We start from the raw sequence: 22,897 nt of genomic DNA on the forward strand, positions 1-22,897 counted from the left end.
CCGGCAGGATTGGGATGCGGATGACGAAGAAATTCGCCGCCCACCCACCACCCACTTAGTAGCCACCGCCGACGATTTGACCGACACACTCGACTTTGACTCCAAAGACATCGATGGTATGAACGACGATGCGGGAGACGAACAGGAACCACTGCCCACAGGGCACTGGACAGCCACCTCATCATATGATATATACATGGTGGACACACCCAAAGAAGGCAATGGCGACGGGACAGCGGAGGATGACCCCTCCAAGAAGCAACCCAAGCGCCGATGTCAGTGGCGCCGCTCTAAGTCTCGCCAAAGCAAAAGCGGTGATACCGGCACAGGAGATAATAGCACTCCGGACAGTGCCGAAGATGACAACAATCCCCTCCAGGAAGATTTAGAGCAGGAGGATGGAGAAGACAGCCCTCCCGAGAGAGCGGCAGATGAAGAGGCGGAGGATGATAGTTACATGCCTCCCTCCGAAGGCGAGGCAAGCCTCAATGATGACGAATTTGTCATGCCTGAGGATCCCGTCGAGCAAGAGCTCTTCAAGCGCCGGCTTATAGCCACGACAAATAGCCTTAAGAAAAAGCAACAACAGCTTCAAGCTGATCAAGATTTGCTAGCTGACATATGGACTGAAGTCCTTGCGGCCGAGGAATATGAACTCAAACGCCCCTCCAAGAGTTACCCAAAGCGATGGTTGCTACCTTGACTGGAGGAGGAAGCATTAAAACCTACATGTCCAGCGTATGACGCGGCTGATCGGCCACCTCGTGGCCGCGACAGAGGGGCATTTCAGCCAAAAGCTCAGCCCGCACCCCGACGCCACTCAAATAAAAATGTCAAGGCACGGGGAAACGCGCTAGACCTGTGAGACGTATTGGAGGACAAAGCAAAACACGCAAGATCGATCTACGGATCACGAGGGCGTGCCACTATGCGAGACGATAACCGTCACGCCGGATACAGTAAAAGTAAATCCGGCCGGGCCGAACACAGCAGACAAGACTCATTTGAGCTGCGTCACGACATAGCCCAGTACAGAGGCGCCGCACACCCCCTATGCTTCATAGACAAAGTAAAGGATCACCAAATCCCAGAGGGTTTCAATCCCATAAATATCGAATCATACGATGACACAACAGATCCTGCGGTATGGATCGAGGACTTCCTCCTGCACATCCACATGGCCCGCGGTGACGATCTACACGCCATCAAATACCTCCCACTCAAGCTCAAAGGACCAGCTCGGCTTTGGCTCAATAGCCTGCCAGCAGAATCCATTGGCTATTGGGAAGATTTGGAAGCCGCATTCCTCGACAACTTCCAGGGCACTTATGTGCGACCACCAGATGCCGATGAATTGAGCCACATAATTCAGTAGCCAGAGGAATCGGCCAGGCAATTCTGGACACAGTTCCTGACAAAGAAAAATCAAATCGTCGACTGTTCGGATGCAGAGGACCTAGCAGCTTTTAAGCACAACATCCGCGACGAGTGGCTCGCCCGGCACCTTCGCCAGGAAAAGCCAAAATCTATGGCAGCCCTCACAACACTCATGACCCGCTTTTGCGCGGGAGAGGACAGCTGGCTGGCTCGTAGCAATAATACATCAAAGAACCATGGTACTTCGGATACCAAGGATGGCAATGGAAGGTCACGTCACAACAAACACAAGCGCCGCATCAACAACGACAATACCGAGGATACAGTAGTCAATGCCGGATTCAGGGGCTCTAAACCCGGTCAGCGGAAAAAACCATTCAAAAGAAGCACCCCCAGCCTGTCCAGTTTGGACCGTATACTCGATCGCTCATGTCAAATACACGGTACCCCTGACAAGCCAGCCAACCACACCAACAGGGAATGTTGGGTGTTCAAGCAGGCCGGCAAGTTAAATACGGAAAACAAAGATAAGGGGTCACATAGCGATGACGAGGAGGAGCCCCGGCCGCCGAACACCGGAGGATAGAAGAGGTTCCCCCCACAAGTGCGGACGGTGAACATGATATACGCAACCCACATCCCCAAGAGGGAGCGGAAGCGTGCGTTAAGGGACGTATATGCGTTGGAGCCAGTCACCCCAAAGTTCAACCCATGGTCCTCCTGTCCGATCACCTTCGATCGCAGGGACCATCCCACTAGTATCCATCATGGCGGATTCGCCGCATTGGTCCTAGACCCAATCATCGACGAATTTCACCTCACTCAAGTCCTTATGGATGGCGGCAGCAGGCTGAACCTGCTTTATTAGGACACAGTGCGCAAAATGGGTATAGACCCCTCAAGGATCAAACCCACAAAAACGACCTTCAAAGGCGTCATACCAGGTGTAGAGGCCCATTGCACAGGCTCAGTCACAGTGGAAGTGGTCTTCGGATCCCCGGATAACTTCCGAAGCGAGGAGTTAATCTTCGATATAGTCCCGTTCCGCAGTGGCTATCATGCACTGCTCGGGCGAACCGCATTTGCGTGATTCAATGCGGTACCGCATTATGCATACCTCAAGCTCAAGATGCCAGGACCTCGGGGGGTCATCACTGTCAATGGAAACACAGAGCGCTCTCTCTGCACGGAGGAGCACACTACGGCCCTCGCAGCAGAAGCACAAAGCAGCCTCTTCAAGCAATCCACCAGTTTGGTGATTAAACGCCCGGACACCGTCAAGCGCGCCCGGAGTAATCTGCAACAAGACCGCCTGGCACACTCCGAGCTCGCATAGCAATGCGACCCCCATCCCAGTCCCCGCCAAACGGCGAAATCCGTGCCACGCGTACATAATTATGCATTGAAAATACCATGGGCATAGATGGGGGGCACGACTACGGCACGCCCCAAAACGCGGCTCAACCGCACTGGGGGCTTCCCACCTTATTATTTTTCTCTCTTTCAAGACTTTACTATCTGGAAACCCCGTCCGGCAGTACGATTGCCCGACACACGATACAACAACCAAGGAGGCAGAAAGCTACGTCGCATCATCGAATTCCCAGGCGGTCTCTGATAACGAGTGAAATACCTGCTTTAAATACCATTCCTCAGCTTGCCCTTGGAGGGGACATGTCAAATAGTCCTACTTTTTTCTTATCGCACTACTTGTATCATTCTGCTTCAACGCACCTTTTTGAGCAAACAATGCATAGCACTAGACTATTACCGCATTCTCTATTCTTTTTTATATATATGTTCATTCATGACATTCAACACCGGTACACTTTGGTACGGCCAATACGCCAGGGGCTTAAGCATACCCTATAATACGGCGTGAGAAGTCCGAACACTTTTGATAGTGCGGCACCACGAACTTATAGCATCATATGCATCAGCTCCGAATCATGTCTTGGGTCAATAGTTGGGTTTGCCCGGCTCCCATGTTGTGGTACCTTACGTTCCGCTATATCGGCTAAGGTAGCACTGGGAGAACTACTGCGATTGTGCCCCAGTTCATCTGGGCAAGCACCTCAGTAGAGAAAGCTAAAACTGACTGCCATGATAAGGCGAGAGCTGGTCGCTGTTCGAGAGGTCTCGGGTCCCTAAAGACTTATGTCGCTTAGAGCGAGGAGTCGGCTTTGTCCGGCTTAAGGCGTGTATAGTGCCCCGAATTCGGCCTTCCGAATAATAGGGGCTTCGCCAAAATTTAAAATTGTAGACTTCTATGGCTAAGTCAGAGTGATAAAGCATTATAGTCCGATTGCCTTGTTCGTTGTGCTGAGCACCTCCCTCGAAGGACACAACAACGGGAAAAAGAGTGCTCAGATTTATCCCGAACACCCCAACACTCGTGGCATGGGGGCAGAAGCCGACGACTGGCCATCTCTCAGATTTAATAAACAGCTGCACAGAAGGTAATATTTTAAATTCAAACAAGCGTTGCATAGCGCATATGAACAAGTTTTCATAGTACAGGATCACACGAGGAAGTTCATTCAAAAATTACATCCTTGGCACACTCGTCCGCCACAAGACGGGCACCCTTCAGGACACCCTCATAATACGTTTCGGGGTGGCGATGCTCCTTGCCCTGCGGCGGCCCCTCCTTCACCAGTTTCTCGGCGTCCATCTTGGCCCAGTGCACCTTCGCACGGGCAAAAGGCCGGCGTGCACCTTCGATGTAGCCAGACCGCTTTATGACTTCCAGTCGTGGGCAGGCATCCATAAGCCGCCTCACCAGGCCGAACTAGCTGTTGGGAAGGGAGTCGCCAAGCCACATCCAGACTATAAGGCCCCTCATGGACTGTTCGGTCACCTTGTGCAGCTCGACCAGTTGCTTCAGCTGGTCGCTCACAGGCATCGGGTGTTCGGTCCCAGTATACCAAGACCAGAACAACTTCTCCGTCGAGCTTCCGTCCTCAGCCTGGTAATACTTCGCGGCATCCGACACGCTGTGGGGCAAATCTACGAATGCTCCTGGAGAGCTCCGGACTCAGGTAAGTAACAAGTAATTTACTTTCACATGCTTGCTTTGCATATTGAATGCCTTACCCGCTGCTATCTTCCTCATCGCCTCAATTTCCTGGAGGGCCTTTTGGGCTTCAGCCTTGGCATGCTTTGTGCTCTCGAGGGCCACGGCAAGCTCAGACTCTCGCGTCTTTGAGTCAAGCTCCAAAGTCTCGTGCTTCTTCACGAGAGCTTGGAGCTCTTGCTGCACCTCGCCCACCCGTGCCTCTTGTTTCTCCCGCTCGGTGCGCTCCTCGGCCGCTTTGTTTTCGGCCTCGGATAGCGCTTGCCACAGGGTTGCCACTTCGGTCGTGGCCCCTGGCACATCCATGATGATCCTATCATTTTGCAACCACATCTTTGTATATATAGACAAGGTATTACTTACCTTTGTTCTCCTTGAGCCGCCTCTTGGCAAGGCCGAGCTCTTTCTCGGACCGCTCGAGGTCCTGCTTCAGTGCGGTGACCTCTGCAGTCAGTATGGCAGAGGTCAGCAGCGAAGCCTGCATACGCATACAGACATACTTATATTAGACTCCTGCAGATATTATTTGATCCTCTATTCGGCTTTTCTTTGTGAACACCAAACAGAGCATCAGGGGCTACTGTCTATGCGGTAATATTTTCCTATATTTTAAATACTAACCTCAAAGCCTGTTAGAAGGCTGGCACAGGCTTCAGTTAGTCCGCTCTTGGCGGACCGAACCTTCTTGATCATGGCACTCATAATAGTGCGGTGCTCTTCGTCGATGGAAGCACCGCGAAGCGCTCCCAGCAAGTTGTCCGGTGCCTCTGGATGGACAGAGGTCACCGGCACGGGCGGCTTGCCCCTCTTGGAAGGGGGCCGCCTACCGGAGTCTGGAACCACTGGAGGTTCCGGCACGGTGTTCGGCTGAGGGCCGAACTTGGAGCCCTTGGGAGTCTTGCTCCCTTTGCTCCTGGAGTCCGGAAGGTCGCCTTGAGGCGCCTCTGGGACTATCTCCCCCGGCTCGGTGCCCCTTGAGACAATACCTCAACATTGTCCGTAGGGCAAGGAGAGGAGGCGGTTGGAAGTGTATCACTATCCATATCCGATGAGTCCAAGGAACCGTCTGACGAGGATACGTCGATACGGGCTCGAGGCGGACTACATAATCATATTCGACACTAGGAGAAGCAGTGCAACAAAACTATGCTATGAGTTACTCTGGTATCCGAATACTTACGACTTCGCCAGGGGCTTGGCCCTGAGTAGCCACTCGTCGTCGCCGTCGGCGGTGGTGGTGGAATAGTCTGGAAGGAGAGTCCTTCCCTTCTTGGACCCTTCGGCCTCCCCGGTTGGGGCGGCCTTCCTTTTCTTGTCTCCCCCGGCTGGAGGGGGAGAATCTTCATCTTTCTCCTCCTCGTTTTCACGGGAGGAGTGCGTCTCGGAGTTATCGGACGATGTGTCTGATACCACCTGGCGCCGGGAACTCTTTCGAGTTCCCGTGGCCTTCTTCTTGGTCATCTCCGGCACCTCATAAGGAGACGGAGTCCACATCTCCGTCAGGAGAGCATCTGCAGGGTCTTCGGGTACAGGGGCCGGACAATTAATCTGCTCTGATGTGTCCACCTAGTCCTGTCAAAGGCATGAGAGCTCAGACCCCACACATGGTTAAGCTATGGGAAATAAATACCCTACCAGATGTATAGAACTTACCGGATTCGCAGGGCGCTTCGCGCTTAGCCCGCGGTCCTCGGTAAGAGAAGGGGGGACCTCGGCGCCCTTGAACAGCACCTTCCAGACGTCCTTATGCGTCGTGTCGAAGAGCTCGCGTAGAGTCTGGTGGTGGGCCGGGTCGAACTCCCATAAGTTGAAAGCGCGTTGTTGACACGGGAGTATCCGGCGGAAGTGCATGACCTGGACTATGTTGACAAGCTTAAGTTTCTTGCTTATCATGTTCCGGATACACTTCTGGAGTCCGTCCAGCTCCACCGATGAGCCCCAGGACAGGCCCTTCTCCTTCCAGGAAGTGAGCCGCGTGGGGATTCCGGATCGAAACTCAGGGGCCGCCACCCAGTTGGTGTCGCATGGCTCGGTGATGTAGAACCACCCCGATTGCCACCCCTTTATGGTCTCCATGAAGGAGCCCTCGAGCCATGTGACGTTGGGCATTTTGCCCACCATGGCTCCGCTGCATTCCGCTTGTTGGCCGCCAACTACCTTCGGCTTGATATTGAAGGTCTTCAGCCACAGGCCGAAGTGGGGCCGGATGCGGAGGAAAGCCTCACACACGGCGATGAACGCCGAGATGTTGAGGATGAAATTCGGGGCCAGATCATGAAAATCCAGCCCATAATAGAACATAAGGCCGCATACGAATGGATGGAGGGGAAACCCCAGTCCGCGGACAAAGTGGGGGAGGAAAACCACCCTTTCGTGAGGTTTCGGGGTAGGGACGATCTGCCCCGCAGCTGGCAGCCGGTGCGCGATATCCGCGGCTAAGTATCCGGCCCCACGTAGTTTTTTGATGTATCCCTCCGTGACGGAGGAGACCATCCACTTGCCTCCTGCTCTGGACATGTTTGGAGAGAATTGAGGAGAAGGATGTGGACTTGGGCGCTGGAGCTCGAGTGCACGAGAATGGATGAGCAAAGAGGAAGAAGGCGTGGGTAGAAAAAGGTGAACCCTTATCCCTTTATAAGGGCGGACTAAACTATGCGCCCCCACTAGCCTGGTAAAACTCGCTTATCCCCCAAGCGCCGTAATTGATGGCGTGGTTGGGTTACCCACTTCCGTATTGATGGGAATCCCGTAATAAAGGGGACATGATCTCTGCTTCGACAAGATGTGCCAAGGAAACCGCCTCGCGAAACACGCTGAGATTGGTTATGAAAAACGATTCGAATAAAGACCTGGCTGTGGTGTGATGTCACGCTACGGGGTACGTCAGCGGATTAGATTTATGGAAATATTGTTCTCTCTACGGTTGTATGTGGAACTTGTTTTGCAGAGTCGGACATGATCCTCGTGTTCAAAATCTTCTATGAAGTATTCGGAGGAGGAACCCGCCTTGCAATGCTGAAAACAATCTGCGCGTTGGACTCATCGTCATTGAAGCCTGGTTCAGGGTCTACTGAGGGAGTCCTGGATTAGGGGGTATCCGGACAGCCGGACTATATCCTTTGACCGAACTGTTGGACTATGAAGATACAAGATTGAAGACTTCGTCCTGTGTCCGGATGGGACTCTCCTTGGCGTGGAAGGCAAGCTTGGAAATACGGATATGTAGATCTCCTTCCTTGTAACCGACTCTGTGTAACCCTTGCCCCCTCCGGTGTCTATATAAACCGGAGGGTTTAGTCCGTAGGACGAACAACAACAATCATACCATAGGCTAGCTTTTAGGGTTTAGCCTCTTCGATCTCGTGGTAGATCAACTCTTGTACTACTCATATTATCAAGAACAATCAAGCAGGACATAGGGTTTTACCTCCATCAAGAGGGCCCGAACCTGGGTAAACATCGTGTCCCCTGCCTCCTGTTACCATCCGCCTAGACGCACAGTTCGGGACCCCCTACCCGAGATCCGCCGGTTTTGACACCGACAGTGACCCTACCCAAAACCCTCTCCCTCGATCGCGTCTTTTCACGCTCGAAGCGGTCAGCCTCATTCATGCCGCTCTAGAGTGGCCACTCGGCATTGACGCCATCTAGAGCGAATGTGACCTCTCACTGGTGTTGTCATTGAAACGGTCTCGCCGGCCTAGGGCATCACTCGCGCCGCGTCCATAGTGTTTGTGCTTGTTCAATATCAGAGACGTGATGGGACATATATCTACCCCATCTGTTTGATGCTCATCCATCTGTATGCCACCATTAAGCATGCACACCAGTTGGAAACCAACTCCGGCGCCCTCCTATTGACACACCCAGATGCTTGGCCTCATTGGCATCTTCTATTTAAAGGTTGTCACTCCCGACTCAAACCACATCACACGAACTCTGCTCTGCATCCTCCACCCGTGCACCAGATCTGCCATGACTGTTAGCGGGAACGAGTTGTGGGAGAGCCTCTCGATGGACCAACAGCTTGAGGTGGCCACCCTTGCATCTACTTGGAAGGGGCGCCATGCCAGACGAATAGAGGTCGGCATGCCGGCCAGCTCGCAGGAGGTCTCCGCCGATTACGATCCCACAATGGAGATGGGCTCAGATGACGAGTCAGCGCTGGCACCCTCACCGTTCCATGCCGGCTTGACCATGGAGCTGGCGTAGGCTCACTTCAACACTATAGTGGAGGAGCAGCCCGTGACGACTCCTATGCCAATGTTCCGATAGGCGTACGAGGAGCAGCGGTACAACTTGTTTCTCTCGAGCAACACCGGCTAGCGGAGGGCCAAATCTATGGTGAGCATGCGAGCGAGGTAGCATTGGCGGCCATGGTCGCGGTGAACCTCAACTTCGTCGCCGAGCAATGGGCGCCGAGGCCGCACACGCTCAGGCCACTGATCGCAACTTTGTCTCGGTGCAACTGGACGCGATCTTGGCGACGCTGGCGATCGCGGACGAGAACGCCGCCAGCTGCGCATCCTATGCACCGCCAACATACTTTCATGGGCGCTGTTGGGACGACGAGTGTGCCATCCCGTCCATGTCCATCGTGGATCTCACGTCTACCGGTGATAGATAGGTCGCAGATTATGACGAGAAGGAGTAGGGCATGGGAGGCGACGGGGCCTTGAGTCCCAAGTGGGTCGGTCTGGCCATGTTCTCACTAGTGAAAAAATGGCTAGCCACAACTATCGTTGATGGCGCGCCATTTCCCATCAACGCCAGCACTATTTTTTCCAAATAGTGCTGACGTAGGCCAAATCAGCACGTCAGCTTTACATGCTTAGTGCCGGCGTTGCTTTTTTTGAAACGCCACAAATATTTTGGCCCATATGCATTCACCGTTTGGAACGCACTAGTGGTGTTGCTTTTATTTGCACATCATAGTTAATTTATTAGTGCCGGCGTCCGTCTGCTTTGCACGCCAGAAACAATTTTTCCATTTGATCAAGTGTTTAAAGTATTTAATTATTATACTAGTCACAAAATAATAAAAAATTTATATTATGCTTTTTGTCATAATTAATTTTAACGTTTTTATCAATTTAGGAATTTTATTTCTTTACTACCAGTTCAAATTTTGAGTCTTCTATTTTGTCTAGTCTTTCATTATTAATCTTAGTCTTTTTTTTATTTGGCCTCTTATTAGCTATGTGGTTGCCCTTTCTCCCAAAGCCAACGATAATCTATTTGAGTCAACTTAGTAAAAGACCTAAGTCACCACTCTCTCTCATTTTACACCCCTCCCCCCGGACCAAAGCCACCCCGTCGTCGCCCCTCGCCGGCACCAAGGTTAGATCCACTACTCCTCCCATCGCATCTCCTTCCTCTCCACTCTCCCACGTCCTCCGTTCGCGGACACGCCGCCAGGATCCATTGGGATTCATGTAGCTGATTAGGGGATTGCTTTAATTTGTGTAGAAATTTTGGTATATATATCATGGATTGCTTTGTGTCATGTAGAATCGAAAGTTAGTTGCATGGATTGCTTTGTGTCATGTAGAATCCAAAGTTAGTTGCATGGATTACTTTGTGTCATGTAGAATCCAAAGTTAGTTGCATGGATTGCTTTGTATAAATTTTGTAGCTAGTGATAATCCGATTGGTATTGTGTAGAATCCAATATTTATAATCCGATTACTTGTGTGTATCCCTCCGTGTATTTTGTTTATTTGTATATGAAATCACTAGTGTATAATTATATACTTAGTTTTCAATATGTTTTGTGTAAAATGAATGCCAATTAGTCACGTTTGGTATAAATTGATTTACTAGTGTACAAAGTGTTCATATACTAGTCTCAATTATATTTTATCTAGAATGGAGTAGCCGCCACCATGTCCAGTGTGCAAGTCAAGGTGCGCAACCGACCTTGCAAGTGGCACATTGTTTGGCATCTACTTACAAACGTGCTTCGTTCATGCAACGGTAACGCAGTACATGAACCTTCTATAACAGTTTGCTCTTCTGTTTTTCTTACTATTTCCCGTAATGCAATGTGTTTGTTTTTTTGGTTTTTTTACACATCGTCCCTTGCAATGTGAGATTGGAGTTCAATGAGCTCATTACCGAAGACATTGTGATCTTCGACACTCCAGGGGGCCCCTACACTATGGAGGTCCACAAGGGACAAACAATATCTCAGATTGGAGGAGATGAATGGAATTGTTTCATCACCCACATGCATCTGACTGGGGGTGAACTTATCAGCTTCTCCTTCAAAAGACAAACTCCAAGGCTGGTTGTTATCTACATCAAATGGGAGGACAAAGATGATGACCCACTTCATGAAGCCCTCTATGCCAAAGGAATCAGGATAAGCGATGGTGAATTGGGCAACATACTTCCTCCACGCGATGACTATATCGGGATGCCATTCATGACCCGCCTGACAAGGACAAATGTTGACCGCCATGTCATGGTATGTTACTTGTTAATTAGTGTAGAAATTTGATATGCTTAGTGTTGAAATTTGATGATATATATGCTTAGTTGTGACATGCTTGTAGTAATGTGATATATATGCTTAGTTGTGTTAGGAGTATGCAACTTGTATTCCCATGGGGCCATAGGCCAGTATATATATATGTACAAGTGTAGGAAATATGCACAAAACCCCTTATGCAATGGGGTAAATACAAAAGGTTACATGGCTATATATATAGTACTTTAACACCCCCTCAAACTCATGGTGGATGAACAACACTGAGTTTGGAGAGATAGAAGTCGTGCTATGCTCTAGTATGGGCCTTCATAAACAAATCGCTAACTATAACTCGGAAGGCACATACTAAAGAGCAATAACCTGATCCTGCACACCAGCGTGCACATAGAAAGCATCAACACCAATATGCTTGGTGAGCTCATGCTTCACAGGGTCACGTGCAATGCTAATAGCACATGTACTATCAGACAAGAGCATAGTAGCTGTAGTGATAAAAACACCAAAGTCCTGAAGTAACCACCTCTGCTGTCAAAAGAGCCATAGCTTGCAACTCAGCCTCCGCACTCGAACGCGAAACCGCAGTCTGCTTCTTCATCTTCCAGGCAATGAGATAATCACCAAGAAAAACACAATAAGCAGAAAGTGAACGATGATCGGAGGGATCACTAGCCCACGTAGCATCCGAATAGGCCTGAAGCTGCAAGGAACCAGAGTGAGGAAAGAACATGCGGTGAGAGATCGTGCCCCGAAGATATCGAAGAACACGAAGGAGGTGACTATAGTGAACCGAAGTGGGGGCGGAGACAAACTGACTAAGAATATGGACCGGGTAGGAGATATCAGGACAAGTGACAGCTAGATAGACAAGAATCCCAACAAGATGATGATAATGCGTTGGATCAGGCAAGGGGTCACCATCAGTATCACAAAGGTGAACATTGAGCTCCATAGGAGTCTCAACAGTGCGCTCATCAGTAAGAGCAACACGAGCAAGAAGATCCTGGATATACTTTTCCTTGATAATAGAAAAGCCATCAGAGGTAGAAGAGACCTCAATCCCAAGAAAGTAGAGAAGAGGGCCAAGATCAGACATAAGAAACTTCTCACTAAGACGAGCCTTCACAAAGGCAATATACTCGGGGTCGACACCAGTGATGATCATATCATCGACATAGAGAAGAAGAAGAGTCCGACCACGAGCTGAAAGATGGACAAACAACGCTAGATCATGAGCACTCGCTGAAAAACCAGCGGCAGTCACCATAGAGGAAAAAACCCCAAACCAAGCGCGAGGGGCTTGCTTAAGGCCATAGAGAGAGCAACGAAGATGACATATCATGCCATCAGGAACAGAATACCCAGGTGGGGGCTGCATGTAAACCTCCTCACGCAGCTCACCATTAAGAAATGCATTCTTAACATCCAGCTGAGATACAGACCAATGGCGAACAGAGGCAACGACAAGAAGTGTATGAACAATGGTCATATGGGCCACAGGAGCAAAAGTCTCATCGTAATCATGACCATACTCCTGCTGAAAACCACGAGCCACAAGACGGGCTTTGTAATGCTCAAGAGAACCATCGGAGCGAGTCTTAACCTTGTAGACCCACTTACAAGTGATTGGAAGAACACCAGGAGGAAGAGAAACAAGGTCCCACGTGCCGGTATGCTCAAGGGCAGCAAGCTCCTCTGCCATCACAAACTGCCATTCGGGATGAACAACATCTTGACGATAAGAAGTCGGCTCAAGTACAGCAACACCAGCACTTGGAAAATGAAGGCGATTAACAGGCAGAAGCGAACAAGGATACAAGCCATAAGTAGGCCGAGAGGGAAAAGATGACACATCAGAAGTAGATGGCTCATCAGTATATGCATCCACGACGTGTGGACGGTGAGTATAATACTGGGGAAAAGATGGTAGAATCCGTCCAAGGTAGACTTAGGGGATGGAGACGAAGAAGTCACCGGGGATGAAGGTGAAGAATCCGGTGACAGGAGAGGTGAGGAAACCATGGGAGATGGTGACAGTGGATCGGCAATAAGATGGGTAGCATGATGAATGGACAATGGCTCGACAAGAGTGATATGTGTGTTAGGAAAAATGAAGAAAGAGAGATCCTCCATTGAAAAGGTCGAGGAAGATGGTCACGGGTAGAAGGGACGAGACTCATCAAAAGTCACATCCCAAGAAATACGCATCCGACGACTGATAGGATCCCAAAAACGATAGCCCTTATGCTCATCATTGTAACCTAAGAAGACACACTCAACAGACTGAGCGGTCAGTTTGCTGCGTTCACGGGGGGCAAGAAGAACATAGAAAATGCAACCAAACAAATGAAGCACCGAATAATCAGGAGAACGATCAAAGAGACGCTCAAAGGGAACACCACCTTATAGAGCAGCGGATGGCTGAAGGTTGATGAGATAGGTGGAGGTGGACACAGCCTCGGCCCAAAAATGAGGTGGAAGAGAGGCCGGGATCATCAATGCACGAGCCGTCTCAAGAAGGTGACGATGCTTTCACTCAGCCAGACCATTCTGAGCATGAGCACCAGGACAAGATAACTGAGAAAGAGTACCCTGTTCAGCAAGAACACCACGCAACATCTTGGAAATATACTCGCCAGCAGAGTCAACACGAAACACACAAATGGGCGAAGAGAACTGCGTGTGAACCATGGCAGTAAAATGCTTATAGATAGACAAAACCTCACTACGAGAAGTCATAAAATAAAGCCAAGTGTAACGAGAGAAATCATCTATGAAAACAATATAGTATCGATGGCCCCCTTTCGAAGCAAAGAGAACAGGACCCCATACATCTGAATGGACTAAATCAAAAGGACGCTGAGACACTGACTCACTAGTGGGATAAGGTAACTGAATCTGTTTGCCAAGCTTACAACCCTGACACTCTAAAGAGACATCTCCTGAGACAGACCCCAGAAGACCTTGACGGACTAAAGATGACAAACGAGAACCACAAAGATGACCAAGTCGATGATGCCACTGCTGGAAGGAGCCGGTAGGTGAACGCTAGAAGCGGATGAACTGGATATAGTGGTGGCAGCGAAAGGAACATGAAGCCAGTCCAACTCCCAAAGACCCTGAGAGTCATGACGGCGAGGGCTAGCCCCAACCAAAGTGTGCATGCTTGAACAGAACAAGAGTCAACGTCAAGAATGACGCGACAACCAGAATCAGTAAGTTGACCAACAGAAAACAAATTCATGGTAAGTCGAGAAATATGAGCCACATCAGGAATAGAATAAGAAGTGGTAAGATTTCCTCGACTAACAACAGAAAGAGGAGTACCATCAGCAGTGAGTACATGAACAGGAAAATCAAGCGATCTAAGGAAGGACAAACTGAAAGAATGAGAAGACATATGAAAAGAATCTCCGAAATCTAGAACACATGGGGATGTACCTGACTGAGTAAATGGTGGTTTCTCAATGCGGGAAGCATGAGTCACAGAACCTAAAGTACCCGTCGAAGAAGAACCTGAAGCGGCAAGTAGACACTTAAGTCGCATAATATCCTGTTCAGTCAAGGCGATGGCTGAAGATGTCGAAGTAGAAGACGTCCCTGAAGATGATGCCCGCGCCTTGCGCAGGTGACGCTTCTTCTGAAAGCACTGAGACTCAACATGATCATCCTACTTGCAGTAGCCGCACTGAGGACGAGAGCGACCCTGACCACCAGTAGGAGTGGGCAATAGCGGTGGAGCACCAGAGCAGGAAGGAGTCGGTGCAGCAGGCAACATAGTAGGAGCTCGAGTAGCGAGCACAGAGGAAACCTCATGTAAACCGGCACCACGTAAGCGAGTCTCCTTAGCACGAATCTCAGAAAGTGCCTCCATGAGAGAAATACGGCCACGAGCATACAACTGAGCATGTCGGGGCTCAAACTCCTTACGGAGCCGAGACAAGAACTCATAGACACGATGAAACTCCAAATCAGCTCGCACAGCCTGGCAACACTGACAAGTACGACAACCAGTAGTGCAAAGAGAATCAAGCTGACGCCAGATAGCAGAACTCTATGCATAGAAATTATCAACGGTGGAGTCACCCTGCTGAAGAGCATGCTCCTGGCGGACCACAGACAGGTATAAGGCATTTCCAGAAGGCTGATAGCGTTGACGAAGACGAGTCCACATCTCAAATACGGTAGGTAGGCCCAAGAACTTAGAGGCAAACTGAGGCAGAACACTGGCAATGAGAACAACGACGACATGAGCATCATCAGGAAGCCACTGAGTGTAAGCAGACAGAGCCTCATGATAAGTGTGAAGCGCCTCCTCATAAGTCAAAACCTACTCATCATAAGAACGAACCGCAACATCATTAGTGAGCTTAGATGCATCCTTTGCAACCTGATTAGCATCCACAACAAGAACCAGTGGCGTCGACGGAGTAGGGGCCACAGGAGGAACCGGACACGTCGGACAACAGACCTCGCCAGAAAGAATGCCCCAGAGACGAATGCCATGCATATGAATGCGCATGAAGCCAACAAACTCGATGTAGTTAGTGCCATCAAAGATCAGCGGGCAACGAGGAACTACAATATAACCTGGTGTAGTAGACATTTTTTTTTGCTTTTTTACGAGAAACTATGCAGCTTAGCAACGAAATAGAAGGTCGTGGATCAAGTCGTCCGATGCAGCAGGCGAACGAATCCGGCGGCTGGTGACGGAGATCGATGAGAACCTGACGACGGGATCGGGACTTTCGCTCGATCGGGAACCGCCTGCTGGCTGGATGGAGCACGGGCAGAACCTGGCGGCGGGATCAGGAACCGCCCGCTGGTTGGATCGGGATCGACCTGGCGGCTGAATCGGGACTTCGGGCTGGCGGCTGGATCAGGACTGCAGCTGGAACGGGACGTCAGGAGGAGGAGCAACCTCCCGCTGGATCGGGAAGTTGAGCGGAACAGCGACCAAGTCAGCGGTTGGATCGCCTGGACCAGGGCCTGCCGAACTGCTGGGTCACGTGGAGCGAACGAGCGTGAGTGTCGGCGAGGGAGAGAACACGACGCGACAGCGATCGCCCAGAGAAAATAGGAGCGGCGACCGACATAATAACGGGATCGGAAAAGCACGAGTTGCGCATGCTAAAAAATCCTTTGCTCTAATACCATGTTAAGAATATGCAACTTTTTTTTAAGGGAGTTAGGAATATGCAACTTGTATTCCCATCGGGCCATAGGCTAGTATATATGAATATGTTCTTAGCAAGTGTGTAGTAATGTGACACGCTCATTTACCATATTTGTTTTTTTCTCAGAAATTACCTATGAGGCTAAGTAAGAGCTATGGCATCGAGCCGGATGAAGCAAGTATTGCTGGACTACGCCTTACCGCAAAGGGCTCCATCATTAACTATGTTTATGCATTGGACACGGACGGTCGGACTGTGTTCAGCGCCACGGGATGAAACAACTTCCTTGCTGGAAAGAATCTCCAGGTTGGACAGGCCATCTTAGTCACCATCAGGAACACCCGGCGCCATGGCTTGATGATGATGGTGGTCATCGACCTTATTTAGAACTATGTGTGTGGCGGGGCAGTACATGAATGAACTGCTTAATTATGTAGTAGCGCTATGTACTAGTACTGTTTTAGCTTGTAATGTTTCTATTAACTGGTTATCTTTGTGAGATCTTGCTAGCAACCACTTAAATATCAACTCCTAATGTTCTATTATCTGGTACTGTTCTATTGTGTAATGTTATATAGTATGTACCCAGTGTTAATGTGAAATGACAAATGTTACATAGTGTTGAAAAACCTTTTTTTGTCTGTGCATGAAACATTCGTGGCGTGTAAATTACATTGTGTGCCGCTAGGTGAATGAATGTAGTGGTGGCGTTGCAAACATCGCACGCCAGCAACACGTATAATACTGCTGGCATAGGCTCCAGCGCCGCCACTATTTTTTAACACCGGCACCATATTGGTGGCGTGGGGCTCCTACGCTAGCAAGACTGTTTTTGACACGACATAGCTAGGCTTTTCTGCACTAGTGTCTACTCTTTCTCACTGGCGACCACACCTTCACTTCACTGGTCTCATCTCCACCGCTCATGAAGAGGCGATCGCTAGAAGGGAAGAACAAAAACATGAAGGACGGGTGTTGCCATAGGCTAGGTTTAGGTCCGATCATTTATTTTAGTGAAAAAGGTAAAAAAAAGGTAATGAATGTGTATATGAAAATTATCGGATTTTGCACGAATTTTGACCTGTTTGTTGAAATCCGCTTTGAAATGTATGTGACTATGGTTGGATGGCCGCCTCTCGCATTAGTGTCCGCGGACTGGTCCCCATCGATCCGTGGATGGATGCGATGTTGGCTTTGAGGGTCAATGTTGGAGATGCCCTTATCCTTGCAAGATTTTGATTTCACATGTAGGGGGACTCCCTTGGCCCCAACAATGCTCTACCAGTGGCGGTAATTAATGGTGAAATCCACTCTACACCCTATCTAATGACCTAACAATGGAAGGTAATTGTATGATGCTTATTGCCGGTGGAGTCGACCACCCGCACATGCCGGAGACGATGCAGATGAAATAGAGACAAAGACGAAGGGGGCAAGCAGGCCCTGCTCCTGGAGATTTAAGTGGCAGCTGTCGCTGTCGTGGTTCTAAGCCTGACAGTAGAGTGGGGGGTAGGTATGGAGAGGCAAGGTCCTAGCTATGGAGAGGTTGTAAACACAAGGGATGTACGAGTTCAGACCCTTCTCGGAAGAAGTAATATCCCTACGTCTCGGAGCCCGGAGGCGGTCGAGTGGATTATGAGTATGTGAGTTACAAGGTGCCGAACCCTTCTACCTGTGGAGGGGGGTGGCTTATATAGAGTGCGCCAGGACCCCAGCCAGCCCACGTAGGAGAGGATTTAAGGTGAGTTAAGTCTGGGGCGTTACTGGTAACGCCCCACATAAAGTGTCTTTACTATCATAAAGCCTACTTAATTACAGGCCGTTGCAGTGCAGAGTGCCTCTTGACCTCCTGGTGGTCGAGTGAGTCTTCATGGTCGAGTCCTTCAAGTCAGTCGAGTGAGTCCCTTGTTGGTCGACTGGAAGGCGACCTCTTCTAAGGGTGTCCTTGGGCAAGGTACTTAGATCAGGTCCATGACCCTACCCTAGGTACATGACCCCATCATTAGCCCCCGAATGGATCGAGGCTTCGAGTGAGGAAGGAGTTGATGTTGTTTCCGATTAACCTTTGCACATTGTTCGTGCGTTGTTCTGGACCAAAGAATCTCTTCGTCGATAGTGAGCAACTTGTCTTCAGTCGACTCGATCCATTCTCTTCTTTCGTCGAGTGATCTTTCGGGCTTCGACGATCTCCGAGCGACGGATCGCGGGAAACCCCGCGTCTGACAGACCGATCTGCCGTTCGCAGATTCCGCGGGATGCGAAATTTGGGGACGCGCGCGAAGCGGAGCGGACCGCGGCGTTCGGATGGGACGGGACATAAACGCCTCGATCTCCGTGCCGCTTTCTTCGCCACGTATCCCGTCTGCACAACTGTTCCTGGATATGATTAGATTGACCGGGCCCACCTGTCATCCACTCGGAAGGGACCTTATAAATGCGCCCGGCGAGGATTTTTGTACTGTGCCTCAGCATTCTCTCTCTCCCTGCTCCCTTCGTCCCCGTCCAGCGCGCTCGCTCTCGCCCCCGCACAACTTCCCCTCGCGCATCTCGCCGGCAACCATGGCCAAGGAGAAGACGGCGGCGCTGGAACGTGCGAAGAAGGCGTCGGTGTCGGAGAAGGCGAAGGGGAGATCTACCAGCCGCGGCGGGTCTTCGTCCAGATCCCGCCTACCGAAGGGCTGGGTCCAAGGGGACTGGATCCAGTCGACCATCACAGAGAAAGATCTCCTCGACATGGCCAACGAGGGCTTGATCCCTCATGGAGCTGCGAGGCTTTCGGGGAAGGAGTGGCAGCCCCAGCCAGAAGAGGGTGAGTGCGTGCTCTTGGCCACCCATGTTGATCGTGGATTTTCTTTGCCGCCGAGTATTTTCTTCCGTGGCTTCTTGAACTTCTTTGGAGCGTAGCTCCACCACTTTACCCCAAATTCTATCGCCTATCTTGCCGCGTTCGTGTCTATGTGTGAGGGTTTCCTGGGCTGTCGACCGCACTAGGGTTTGTTCAAGCATATATTCACGTGTCGCTCTCAGACCGTGAAGAAGGCGAGCCCAGGCGATGAAAGGACCCGAGTCGTCCAAATGTGTGGGGGTCTGGGCATCCAGGTGAGGAATAAGAGCACCTTCCCGCCCATGACCTTTCCCGAGTCAGTCAGAGGCTGGCAGTCGACCTGGTTCTACTGCCAGGACCAGTCGACGCCGGGGCAGTCAAGTGGACTCCCACAGTTTACCATGGACCGAGTGAACAAGCCCTCCTCTCTGAAGTTGATTCCGGAGGAGAAAGCTGACGTGAAGATGTTGATGGAGCGCGTGGTGCAGTTGGTTCGGGAGGAAGTGACGGGCATGGATCTCCTGGAGGTCTTCCTTAGGCGTCGCATCCAGCCCCTTCAGTTCCGGAGCCACTGCATGTGGTTGTACTGTGGGACTGAAGACGAGACTCGAGTCCATCCAGAAGCAGTCGACGATGTCACTCTGGAAAGATGGATGGTAGCCGTTACCGGAAACAAGGATAACCCACGCGGAGCCAGAAGGATTCCTCCACTCGACCACAACAGCGATCCAAACAAGGTACGCTTGCTCTGCTCTCCACTGTGTTCTTGTCACACTCATTTCTGTTTATCCTGTCGACTGGTCGATTGATTCTTGTCTTGATATCTGCTAGGCCCTCACCGAGCTGTACTCGATGCCCAATGGAGCACAAGCTCCGACTGAGGAGGGTGAGGCGAGTGGGGGCGAGAGCCAGGAAGAGGAGGAATGGGACTCGGACGTTGCAGAGGATGATGATGATGATGACGATGATGACGGTGATGAAGATGACGTTGAAGACGAGGAAGAAGAGGAGGAGGAGGTCGTACCACCGCGCTCGGAAAGGCGGTCGAAGCTTGTCCACGACCCTTCGACTGAACGTGGTAAGGGGGTTGCGACCGCCGCTCAGTCGACCAAACGCCCTCGGACCACCTCTCCAGTGCCGACTGAAAAGGCGCCGAAGCAGCCCAGGGCGGCCTCGTCGAAGCCGATCAAGCTCCTGCCGAAGATGAAGGTGTCCATCCCCACCATATCAGGGTAATCGTGCTGCTTAAGTCTTCTTATTTTGTGTGAACTTTGTCTCTGGTCGACGCTGAAGTTAGTCGACTGATTCTTTGGAGTTGCAGTGCTGCTACTTCTGAGACCTCAGCCAGGGCTGATGACCATGAGATGGAGGACGCAGCAACTTCAAAACCAGGTACTATATTCTTAACGCTGTTTGTAGTCGACTGACTCGCGATCTCTGATCCTGATTCTTCTCCGTAGCTCCACCCAACGCTGTTATCAATCTCCCTGATGATGATGAGGATGAGGAACCGTTGAAGCGCAGAAGGAGTAGGAAAGCGTCTGCCAGCAAGGTGCCCCAGGATGTGACGGCGCCTGAGATTCTGATTGCGGAGGAAGAGAACACCACTCGACACACGGTGTCCTTCGCAGATCCATTGACGAGTGCTCAGCAGCCCTCCCTCTTCACGACGCACCACGTCCCAGAGGACCAAGCTGGCGCGGCGAAGGAGGCAATACGCCAGGCGGGAATCATGATGGAGCAGTTGAAGACCATCCGGGATGCGAGCCAGGCAGCTTATGACGCCAGTTCTGCCCTCCAAAGCAATGTTCAGGTCAGTCGACCACCGTTTGTTCTATTGGATATGCTACCAAAAACTTTTCCTTTCCGGAATTTATAGTAGTCACCCACTGGGTGTGTCGATTAAACTCCGTATTAGCGGGGGCACGCTGAGTGCACCCGCTGGGTGTAGTCCCCAAGGCTAAGGTCGACTGCTGGCAGTCGGCCTTAGGCTTTATGATGTCAATCTTTCTGTCAGTCGACTATGTCGACTGGATTTCACAAACCGGTGGGGGCACGCTGAGTGCACCCACTGGGTGTAGTCCCCGAGACTGTGGTCGACTGCTTGCAGTTGATTACAGTCTTAAAGAATACATCTCTTTTTTTTTGAGGTCGACTGGTCGACTTTGTCTTCAACAGGATTAGTGGGGGCACGCTGAGTGCACCCACTGGGTGTAGTCCCCGAGACTACGGTCGAATGCTTGTATTCGGCTGTAGTCTTAGAAACGTGTGATTTTTCCTTTTTCACTTGGAAGTGAATTATATTTGACATTTAGTCGATTGGTTCTTCGCAGAACTCCTGTGATCTTGTGGCTCGCTACTCTGAGCTGGAAAACAAGCACACCCAACTCGAGCTGAGCTTGAAGCTGGTTCAGGAGAAGCTGACGAAGGCAAAGGAGGAGACCGAAGGTATGTTTGGTGAGACCCTGACGACTGCTTTTCCCCTTGCTTGTTTTAAAATCTGATCTTGCTGTAACTTGCAGGTAAGGTAAGGGAGGCCCAGCAGAAGAAAGACCTCGAACTAGCTGAGAAGATCAAGCTTGCTGACGAGAAGTTAGCTTCAGTCACCAAGCTTGAACAAGACAATACCAATCTGAAAGCTGCTCTTGGGATCGCCAATAAGGAGGTCAGTCGACTAAAAACTGATAAAGCTGCCCTGACCGACCAAGTCAGTAAGTTGACTGGGAAGAAAAATGATCTGGAGGCCTTCCTGAGTGGTCTTGCCAAGAAGCTGTTTCTTATGCTTGAAGGTAAACCTCTATGCTCGGCAAACATTTCCAATCGTGGTTTTTCCATTCGACCATCCCCTTGACTTAGTGATCATCCTTGCAGAATTTTGTCAAAACTTTGAAGAAGAAACTAGCCGGCTGGAGCCAAACCTCGACCCCGTCAATTCTCTGGTGAACGACGAAGTTGCCATGGATGTTTTCCGACTGGAGTCTCGTGTTGCAGCTGTTGTGGACTATCTCGCAAGGCTGAAGGCTGCCACATCTCGCATCGACTCGACGCTCTGGCCTGAGGAGACACTTCAGAATGACCTTGAGTCGCTGATGGCCCGCTTGAACATGATCCCTGGTCGAGTGCAGGAGTGGAAGAAGTCTTCGGCTCGATGTGGTGCAGATGTTGCTCTGTGTCTGGCCCGAGTCCACTATAAAGATGCGCGAGAAGAGAAGCTGGCGGCCCTTCGGGTGGCCAACACCAAGAAACACGACTTCAGGTCCTTTATGGAAACTTTCCTTGCGGCTGCCACTCGGATCGCCGACGGAATTGACCTTGATGAATTCGTTGCACCTTCCAGCCCTCCACAGGAGGGGTAAAAAACTTCTTCTGGCTCGACGCTTTAAATTTGCCTCGGTATGCCGAGTGGAATTGTAACCGATAAACCTTAACAGGCTTAACGCCTGAGCACTTTCGGTTCCTTTAGATATCGATTCAAACTTGAATTTGGTGCTTGAATACGATTGCCTTTGGCTCGAAATGTCTTTTGCAGGTTCGAAGCAAGGCTTCTTTACTGCAATCGATTTATTCTTTAGTCCACTTAGGCGAGCACTGGGCTGCGGCTAAGCCTCCGAGTGGAAGCCCGACTTACCACTCGGTAGGATTTCTGTATCTTAGGCGAGCACTGGGCTGCAGCTAAGCCCCCGAGTGAGAGGTTTACTCTTCACTCGGTAGGATTTTGATAACTTAGGCTAGCACTGGGCTGCAGCTAAGCCTCCGAGTGAGAGGTTTGCTCTTCACTCGGTAGGATTTTTATAACTTAGGCGAGTGCTTGGACTGCAGCTAAGCCTCCGAGTGAGAGGGTTGCTCTTCACTCGGTAGGATTTTTACAACTTAGGCGAGCACAGGGTTGCAGCTAAGCCCCCGAGTGAAAGTCTGGCTTACCACTCAGTAGGATTTTTTACAACTTAGGCGAG

The sequence above is a fragment of the Triticum dicoccoides genome, chromosome 3A (genome assembly GCF_002162155.2).
Source record: "Triticum dicoccoides isolate Atlit2015 ecotype Zavitan chromosome 3A, WEW_v2.0, whole genome shotgun sequence".
In the NCBI taxonomy this organism is placed as follows: Eukaryota; Viridiplantae; Streptophyta; class Magnoliopsida; order Poales; family Poaceae; genus Triticum; species Triticum dicoccoides.